This window comes from Leptonychotes weddellii, unplaced genomic scaffold, assembly GCF_054177405.1.
Source record: "Leptonychotes weddellii isolate Sample4059 unplaced genomic scaffold, ASM5417740v2 HiC_scaffold_2024, whole genome shotgun sequence".
In the NCBI taxonomy this organism is placed as follows: Eukaryota; Metazoa; Chordata; class Mammalia; order Carnivora; family Phocidae; genus Leptonychotes; species Leptonychotes weddellii.
Window position 1 is genome coordinate 1 of NW_027788867.1, and position 10,270 is coordinate 10,270.

A 10,270-nucleotide genomic window follows, 5' to 3' on the forward strand; every position below is an offset into this window, starting at 1 on the left:
GGTCACTTCCACTCTGCTGTGACTGGTTCCGGGGTGGGCGTGTGACCCGACCGGAGCCCCGGGCTCCAGGCTCAGGACCTCTGTCTGAACAGACGGGATGGAGGGTCTTCCCGTGTCACCAGGAGGCAGGTCCATCTGAGCAGGAAGCCGACGGGGGACACAGGGATGAAGGATGCAGGAGGAGCTGGGTCCCCTGGATGAAGCAATTTGAGACTCCCTCCTGGGCTCTGTGGATCCCTGTGTGGATCAATCCCCCTTTCCTTCAGCCAGTTTGTGTTGGGTCTCCTGTCACTTGCAGTCAGTGCAGCCCTCAGTGGTATGGGGTCAGGACCCCTCGAGGGCAGGGGGCGTGGGGGGAGTCCCTCCCCAGGGGACCGGCCCTGGAGCACCTCGGGAAGTTCTACCCCGAGGAGGTTCCTCCTCATGACAGCCCTTTACAGACAGGAGAGCAAGGCACGGAGGAGGCTAATAGCAGGGGCTGAGACAGGACCAAATCTAGAATCTTCCTCCTTCGGTCCTGCAAGTGGCCTCTCACCCCAGCGATGGAGCAGCCCCCAGATGGCATCTAGTAGACCCCCTGCTTTATGAATGGGGCAGCAAGCCTGGTAAAGGGCTGGTCCTTGTCAGAGGTGGTGACTAACAGCCAAGCAAGGACTTGAGTCCCAGACTCCCCAGTGACCCCCACCCCACTACCCCCGAGCGGCTCTGTGCAGGCAGGACCACCGCTGATGGCCCAGAGTCCAACTTACTTGAAGGCACTGGGGTCCCCGTGTATCTTGTAGTTGTCGGCGCTGATCTGTGAAATGACCCTGGTCACAGCAACGAGGATGCCGACATTGACCTGCACAAGGGGAGGATCAGCACACAAGGTGAGGGCCGCGGCCGCAGCTGCAGAGCCCTGATCCCACCAGGCAGCCGCCCATCCCGCCCCCAGGGCTCCGGGTGAGCAGGTGGCGTCTCGGTAGAAACCGACCCCCAGGGGCCCCTGAGCATTTCACTCCCCTTGGCGCACGCAGCAGCACCCTCTGGGGGCACATCTGTGCTGGCGAGGAAGTTCTGGCCCCCAGCACAGCAAGGCAAGGCCTGCGGTTCAAACCTCCCTTCAGCATTGCTCAGTCTGTGCGCCCCTGCACCACATGCTCGTGCCCTTGCTTCCCGATCTGATGAGAAGCAGTCGACAGCCACAGGGCGAACAGACCGTTGCAAGGACGAGAAATCCTATCCATGAGGCCCCCTGTGCACCACCTGCTCTCACTCCCGGCCCCACCCTGGCCGAGGCTCGGCCCCATGGAGGCCACAGCGCAGGGGACTGCACCTGCCCAGTGCTCCCGTGGGTCAGGGGGCTGGGGGGCGGGGCTGAGGGGGTCTCTGCAGAGGCTCCAGCACAACCTGTCCCTCCTGCGTTAGCTCGACGGGGCCCTGGCCGAGCCCTGCAGCAAGGGGAAGCGAGCGCGCGGATTTCCTTCTGCTGCCGCTGGATTCAGGGCTGTGCTGCGGCCGGGACCCTCTCTTCCCTCTGGAAACCTCGGGAGGTCATTGCCAAAGTCGCTGAGGAGTCCAGCTACAGGCCAAAATCCTAGGTGCACTTCCAGGCCTGACCATGGGCAAGGACAAGGCTTTCCCTGGCAGACCTCCCGGGAGAAGCGTCCCTCCCCACCCAGCCTGGTGCCCAGCAGAACCGGCCGGCACTGCGGAGAGGAGCTCCAGAGGAGCACCCGGGACGGCGGGGGGCGGGGGGCGCTCCCCACTCAGCCCCAGCCTGCACTACTGCAATCCGCCAACGAAGGGTCGCGGGCAGCCTGGCTCCGTGTCTCCACCGACGCCTCCACCCCGGGCAGCTCGGCCCCTGGCTGCGGACCCCCGTCACCCACCTCCTCTCCCACCTGCACGAGGATCCCAGCAGAAGTCCCCCAGCGCCGGGGAGGAGGAGAGGACTCACCGGCAGCGCTGCCCTCCTGCCCTCCCCTGCCAGCCACGTTACAACCACGAGAAAACCGCACTCAGCCACGTGGAGGAAGGATGGGCAGAGCGCGGCCCCAGAGGTGCAGGGCCTGCGTTCCAGACAGCGGCCGCTCACAGGAGTCCACGGACAGTCAGCTCTGAGAGCCACGGGCGGTCACGTCGGCAGCACCCTGCTGCTCCCCGTGACCGGAGGCGGGGCCGCCAGGAGCGCCCGTTCCACCGAGACTCAGCTGCTTTCCTGAATAAACGCTTTTTGGCTTTATGCTTTGGGGTAAAGTCTAGATTCTGATGATTCCTGCAGCACTTCCCCTTCACTGTCCCCCAGAGTCCTGCCCCAGCAGGACCAACCGCACCAGAACACGCAGAAACCACCCATCCCGACCCAAACAGGCACCTTCTAAAATGTGTTCCAAACTGGCAAGACCCCGTGGGTGCTTTCAGCCACTCGGACCGTTGGAGTCTATGTCCCTGGGCGGGAGCCCCTCCCCAGGGAGCCACCGTTCCGCGGCCCCGGGCACCACCTCACAGGGGCCTGGGCCCAGAGCTCAGCACACGTGGCATATGGGCGTGCTCCGGCCACGCTTGCTCTTCTGAAACCCGCTGTCTTCATCTGGAAATGAGGCGGGCTGCCTGAGAAAACGGGGACAACCCCAGACACAACCCCTCTAATGAGGGGATAAGAGGCAAGCCCCCCAGCTGCTGGGCCAGCGTAAGGCTGGACAAGCGCAGCCCCCAGCCCCGAGTCTACTCAGCTGCTATAGCACAAAACCCACCACCACAGCCGTGGCCGTGTGCCCACATGACTGTGAACAGGAGTGGGCAGAGGCCCACACTGGGCCACAGTTAGCAGATGCCCGCACTCGGCTATGAAACCCCAGAACCCCTTCCAGCCCATGCCCCCCACCTTGGCCCCAGTGCTCTCCCATGTCCCCTGGGAGCATGGTAGCCCTCAAGCTGGCTCCAAAATGGAATCACCTGGGAGCCTGGACAGGCCAGGTCCAATCAAACCAAAAACCTCCAGAGATGGGGCTCAGGTGGAAACCAGTAATTCCATGATGTGACGTGTTTGAGGACTGCTGGCCTTCAGGGTGGCTGGCGGGCCAGGAGCTAATGCCCCCCTGAGCCATGGGAACGGGGGCTCCCGTGAGCCTGGAGGACACGGGGTCGCCAGGACCCTGTGCTGGACCCCACGCCATGGTGGCTGCTGGAGAAGGATCCAGGCAGGGCAGCCTCCGGTCCCCAAAATCACGTTAAATCTCAGATCACCCGGAAACGTCTGGGACACTGGCCGCTCTTGCCCCGGGCTCCGGATCTGGAGGGCGAAGGTCAGCACAGAGAACGAGGCCCATGATGCTCAGGCCTTCAGTTACTTCCCTTCTTTACTCTCATCAGTAATGTTCCCTTCAGACCCCCTCCCGACGTCCATGCTCTGACCCTGGGAATTCATTTGTCCAGGGGCCCGGAGTCTGTTCTGAGCCTGTTTCTACCTCTGGGTGGAGCAGATGAATGGTCTTCCCGGACCCCAGACGGTGGGTGGAGCTCGGGATCTCTGACTGCAGGCCCGTGATCCCCTAGAAGGCTGGGTGGGAAAGGGGTCGTGGCAGAGCCTCAGGCAGCCCTGGGGACAGGGGACGGCCCTGGATTTGCAGGCTCGGTCACACACCACCGCTTACCTCCTGCAGTGAAAACAATTCACCGCAGAACACGGGCCCTAGTCAGAGCCCCTTGTTCATGCATTGGAGGGGCGCTCTGATCCACCACCCCGTGCCCTCCCCGACCTCTCTGCCCTTCCTGGAACAGGTGTGTGATCAGCCCTGGATGTGCACCCCCCGCCCTGCTTGGGGCTCGGCCCGGTCGGGCTCCTCTGGAGCTCCTCTCCCCCCCCCCAGGAAGCTCTTCTGTCCACGGTCCATCCCCAGACGGCGGCTCAGCCTCCCAGGGCGGCGGCCAGGCTGTGGGGGCCTAACGTCACCGCGACAGGGCCCTGAGCTGCTCCCACCCACCCTGCCTGCCCACAGGCCCCACTGTCCGCCCCAGAACAGGGGTGGGTGGTAATGTTACTGGTTACTCTGTTTTCACCATGGACCCAGCCAGAAACAGCCAGGGCTGCCACATCGACACAAGATCTCCGGTGTCTGATGCTAGCCCCGAATTCAAAGTGAAATACAACAACAACAAGGAAGCTGTGGGCCACACGGGACATTTCTGTGGGCAGACTCACCCCTCTGTTTGCAAGCTGTGAGGTGAACGCGAGCTTCCCTTCTCTCCGTCCACCCCACCCCCAGCACCAGGATGGTCTTCTCACCTCCTTTTCCTCCCGGACTCCCCAGAATGGCTCTCTTCTCCCCGGGGCCCCAGCCTGAAGCAGAGTCTTGATCCCTACATGCTGGGGTCTCAGCAACATCTTCCCACGGGCTCTCTCTGCCCCTCGGCTCTCACCTACCTATCCAGAATGTGTCCCCCTGACACCCTACTCGTTCCCCTGGGGAAAGGCCATCCCAGGCACGTGAGGATGACTCTGGGACGATGACAACTGGGAACGGCCTCCAGTACCTCCATTCCTACAGCTCCTGCACAGAGAGGCCTGGGGGCTGGTGGGCGGGGTGGGGTACCCCTGGGAGGCCAGAGCCTGCTGCCTGCAGGACAAATGCTCCCAGTATCACCTGCTGCTCCTCCTGGACACCAAAGGTCTGAGAGATGGGGACGGGACGTGTACATGTGGGTTAGCTGTGCCCCTCTCCTTGCAAAATTACCCGGGGAGTGTGGAGGCCGGGGCTGTGGACAAGGCTGTGGCCAGGAGCTGTGGCCACGCTGTGGCCTATGGAGGATGGAGCAGCCCTGGCCGCCCACAGTCCTGCACAAAGGAGCTGAGGGTGAACACCGGCCTCACTCCCCTCCCACTCTCTGATCTCCTGCTGGCACCTCCACAGGCCAAACCTCCCCAAAGCCAGGAAGCAGGAGCGTGGTCCAGGTCCGTCCAGACCAGCCCCTGGGGCACGGCCAGGCCGGCAGGGGGATCCCATTGGGAGGAGCAATGGACTAATGTCCACACCGCCCCAATCCCCCTGTTACCCAGCCCTCCCACCAGGGCCCCCACTGGGCCCCCAAAGCTCAGAGCTCAGACCACAGCCTGGCCCTCTAGAGGCTGGGGCACTGGGGCCACGGAGGACCTAGGAGGCTCTGAAGTCACTCTCATCACCTGTCTGTCCTCGTGAACACCCCAGAGCAGGTGTCACCCGGCAGGACACAGGCAGAGAACAGGAGCCAAGTCAATGCCACGGAACAACAGGGCTGCTGTGTGGGGCTGACACCACCCGCTGTCCCTCTCATCCCAAACAGACAATGGAGACACCACGATGGTATCCCAAACTCTGTCCTTCTGGAAAGCCTTCGCTGGGAAGGCACTGCCCCACCAATGTGCAGCCTGAGCACGGTCTGTGCAGAATTTTAATGAGGAGAGAATTAACAAGTCCTCAAGCATCTTCCCTCACATTCAGTTCTAATTAACCACCAGGGCCCAGGGGCCTCGGTTGGTGCCAACGAACTTGGAACAAAGTCAGCTGGGCTTTCAGATGAGGTGCCAGGGAAAGAAGCAGGGACAAGAGAAGGAAGGGTGTGGAATTTATGAGACCCCCACCCGACGCAGGGAGGAGCAGTCCAAGTCCCTGCTGACCGCCCTCAGTGGTGACCTGTCCTCAGATGGCAGGCTGGGAGGGCAATGGGGGGCGATGAATGAGGACACTGAAGGGACAGGTGTCTGGGAGGTGCCCCTTCCCTTCTCTGTCAGCATGGTGCCCCAGCTAAGGCGGGACTCCACACCCTTCAAAGGCAGCAGCTCAGAGGCAGTGCCATGGCCTGGGTGACTGCCCTGGGGTATGTGGAGGGCACGTCCTGGGGTCTCAGCAGAAGGGGTGCACATGGAGAGCCTGTCCTGGGGTCCTGAGACAGGGATGCACATGGAGAGCAGGTCGAGGGTCCCAGCATGGGAGGGAGCACATGGAGCACATCTGGGGTCCTGGCCCAGACAGTGTGTGGAGCGTGGGTTCTGGGGTCCCACCTGGGGTCCAGGAGATTATATATGTGGATTTGCACAGGGTGGGCAGGAAGGGTCTGGGGAGGCCCTTCTGTGGGCCACCCCCTCCTGATATCAGTGCCCAGCACTGCTGGGAAGAGATGTCCAGATGGGATGGCAGATACAGCCCGTCCCTGACCAGGCCTCATGCCAGATACACACCCACGTACCAACCAGGACGTGAGCACTAGCATCCTTTTCCTCCACAGATCCCCATGGCCTCCTGGGGACCCCCAGCTCTGGCCCCTGAGCATCCAGGTGATGCTGGCCAATCATCCGCTTCCATCCCCAGTGACTAGTTCTGGGACAGACATGTGGCCCACAGCAGCCCATGAGAACCGCTGTGGGACTTTCGTGGGCACCACTGGGAACAGTTTCCCTCCTTGCTCTGTACCGCACACCCAGAGGACGTGTTGTGTCCCCACCAGGGAGAGTCTGCCTGAGATGCAGCCAGCGCAGAGGCAATGGGCCATGGGACAAGCAGGAGACACCTGCTGACATCACTGAGTGCCTGATCCGCTGCGTTTCCCAGGACTGAGCCTTCCCTACCTACAGGGAATTGACTGGTTGGTTTTTCATTATGTTCAATTAGCCAACATATAACTACCTACAGAAGATTTAACTTGGTATGTGTTCCTGGGGAGGAGGGAGAGGGGAGGAGAGAAGGAGCAAAGGGAGGAGGGAGGAGAGGAAGGCGGAGGGGGAGGGCAGGAACAAAGAGGGGACAGGGAGGGGAGGAGAGAGGGGGAGGAAGGGGGAGGACAGGAACAAGGAGGGGAGGGGGAGGGGTTAGGAACAAGGGGAGGAGGACTTCCACACTAACACCGCCCCCCCACCCCCTCCCCGGCGCCCCACTCCAGGCCTGGCGCCTTGGGCTGCCCCTCGGCGGAACCGCGAGCACCATCTCTCCGGCACCTCCTCCCGGCGCAGGCAGGCACACGTCACGGAAAAGCACTTCCACGTCTCAGGGCAGAGTCCTACACCGAGCCTTTCTTACTAACACTGACTTCCTGGGAAGCACCTGCGAGGACACCTGGACCCCCTCCCCGAGGAACACCAGGGACTTGGCCCACAGGAACCGCCCGCACGACCTCGGCGCCGCCGAAGCTCCCCGGGTACCACATGCGCGCACCCCGAGCCGGGAAGAAGCGGGTATCTGTGCCCAGACCGGACGAGGGCGCACACCTGCCGGGCGGAGAGGGGCTCCCGCCACCGCCCAGGGCCCCTGCCATGCGTGCACCACCCCTCCTCTACGAACTGCACCCCGATTTTCTCGTAACTGCCTCCCCCACCTGGAGTCCACATGCTTTTCGGGAACTTGGACCCCGAACTCCAGCCCCTAGGAGAGCGCCGTGACCCAGGCCTGGCCAATCAGAGCTCTCTGCTCCTCTAGCTCGTGAGAGCTGACCAATCAGAGCACTCCCCTCCTCTAGTGGCAGCGAGCGCTGGCCAATCAGAGCATTCCCCTCCTCTAGGCACAGTGAGGGGCCGATGATGGGCAACATTCCAAGCCAGGCCCATCAGAAATGATGAAAGTCAACCCAGGGCTTTCGTGGGAAATGTAGGAGGAACAACGGCTAGAAGAGCAAAGGCTGTTTTTAGAATTTTGTGAGATTCCCGAGCTCTTTACAGCGTCAGGGCCCCCCACCTGAGGACGGAGCCCCCTGGCCGGAAGCAGGAGCCCCCACCCTGTGCGGCAGCCTCACTTGAGCACTGGGCCAGGCAGAGCAACTAGCGGGGCCCCTCGGGTCGCATTCTGTCCCCCGTGATCTCGGGAATTCTGCGGGGTGGCCCCCCCAGACGTGCATGCCCGTCCCTGTTGCAGTTGAGGCGACAGGTCGAAAGCGAGACCCAGGAGGGAGAGACCCCACCGGCACACACCGCCAGTCGCAGGCTGCGTGCACCTGCGCCGCCCCACACGCCATTTGGGCACTATACGCCGGGGTGGGGGGGAGGCTGCGACAGGCTGTGGACGGGGTCGCAGGGCCCACAACGCCCAGCCCCTGTGCTCCCACAAGCAGGGACTTACCACTATGATGGACAGCGCAGGGGCCACAAAGGCCCAGACAGCGCCGCTCGTGATGGACAGCCAGCAGCTGTGGATGGAAGCGGAGCGTTAGGTCCACCACTGTTCCTCTGCCCCGGGGGCTCTGGGCACCTCCACCCAGAACAGTTGCCTAGACAGTATCTTCTTCCACTATGGGGCCCATCTGAGCAGCCAGAGTAACACTGAACCCCAACAAATATCTCTGCATCCTATCCACGATGATTTCCTGCCTCTCATTCTTGGGGTGAACAGTCCTCGTGCCTCTCTGCCCCCCTTCCTCCCCTGACAGCTCCAGGACCAGGACAGGGCACGGCACCCGCTGAGGAGGGGCATTTCTGGGAAACCCACAGCGAGTCTCAGTGGCCCCTCTGCAAGGTGCACAGCGAACCCGGGCTCCCGAAGGGGGTCGACTGCACACAAAAAGCTGTGCATCCCCACATTTTCCTGCAGAATTCGACATCCAGGAGGATCCAACCGTCCTGTCCTCTCGGGAAACGGGGAGCCCCCTGAACCTCTGCTGGGGGGCGCGGAGAATGCCTAGAGCACAGTTGGGGCTTTCTTGCTCTCTCTGGCCTCCTTACTGCCTGGCCTGGGTGGGGGGGCAGCCCCGTACAGACAGACGGTGCCCCCAGAAGAACATGGGACGACAGGGCAGCTGCTGGGGAGGGGAGACTCACAGTGGTCTTTTCCCTCCTGCCAAACACAAGAATGTGTCCATTCACTTACTTTTTATTTGTGCCGTAACTGTTCATGGCAGATGACACTGAAATGATACAGATCAGGAGAGGAAAACCTGCGGAGAAAGAGAGCAGGAAATCATGGCCGCTTGCTTGGAGAGCCCTCATTCCTCAGTCATTCATTCCTCTGTGCCTGGTGTGTGTGAACTGCGAGCAGGAAGTGCTGAGGCGCAAGCAGCCGGCCTCCAGGAGCCTCAGTCTAGACAGAGGGCTGACTCACCCTCACGCACACGCACTCACATGCACCCACACGCGCACCACGCACGGAACTCAGAATCCTATCCCTTACAAATCCACACCTGTTTCTGAAAATGACCCATCTGGCTGCCGGGACAGCAGCATGTCCTGGGGGCCTCCGTCCAACCCGCTCGCCCCACAGCGGCCTCTCCCCTGCTCCCCTGCCCTGAAAGAGGGGGGCCCGGGGATCCCTCCACCTGCTGGCTGGCTCCTCGAGGGTACGAGAGAGAAAGGGCTCCTGACGAGGAGGCTGCGTTCTGCTTGTTCCCAGAGCGGAGGCTGGGCTGGTGACCACGCATGAGTGCCCCCCAGCCTGCACTGAGCCTGCGGCCGCAGAGAAAACAAACCAGAGCCTGCTCAGGGCTCTGCCTGGGCGCCTCCCAGCAGCGGCTCCCGGCCTTTCTGGCTTCAGTCTGAACAGTCTTGAACAGGAGTTTCCTGGAGAGCTGTCCTATCTCTGATCCACTGCTTCTATGTCTAAATAGTTCAAATACATTACAGAACGTCCAGGCCTCCACAGAGGAGACCCATCGGCCTCTGGGGAGAGGTGGCCAGGCCGGGGGCCTCTCACAGTGGCCCTCTGTCACATGAGTGTCCCACAGGGGAGCATGACCTAAGAGAAGGCAGACTTCCCCCTGGTGCTACACATGCTGGACTCCTGCCTAGACGGACCCAGAGCCACAGGAGACGAGCCGGCTCACTGGGACCTGACTCCAGCCCAGCGGCCCACTCCCTGGGGGCCTCCATGTCCACAAATGTCACAGGTCATCCTCACTACCTGGCTCACTTGTGGGAGGATCACATGGCACCTGAGATGGTGAGAGGTCAGGGGAGGCATCAAGCCCCGGGCACCATCAGCCACCCAGCACCCCAACAATGCTACCAAGGCCCCCCAGTTTCACTGAGGAAGCGCAGGCCGAGGGCCATCCTTCCTCTGGATCCACAGCACAGCAGGCAGGCAAAAGGGCTCCATCCTGGTGGGTTCTGGAAGGTGTGGCAAGGACCGGAGGTGCCGGGGGAGATGGGTTTCAAACTTGGTGGTCAAGGCCTACACCCTCCTGCCCCAGTCCTGGCCTGTGTCGGTGGCTGGCATCTCTTCGCTGCCTGAAGTAAAACGGAGGAGTCAAAGGTTCTTTTTCTGCATTCCCAGCTCATTTGATCCCAAATGCAGTGCTGGGGGCTCCCTTGTCATTTCTTCCCGTGTCCGCCTCCCGG

The 10,270-nt window shown here is 62.1% G+C and overlaps 1 long non-coding RNA gene across 1 annotated transcript; it reads right to left on the reverse strand.

Moving 5' to 3' along the window:
* Positions 1-724: 724 nt before the first annotated feature.
* On the reverse strand, positions 725-9,024 carry LOC145718706 (uncharacterized). Its single transcript, XR_014141974.1, has 3 exons — positions 8,808-9,024; positions 8,064-8,130; positions 725-841 (listed from the first exon to the last, which is right to left on the reverse strand). It is a non-coding gene; the product is annotated as an uncharacterized LOC145718706 (long non-coding RNA).
* Positions 9,025-10,270: the final 1,246 nt, after the last annotated feature.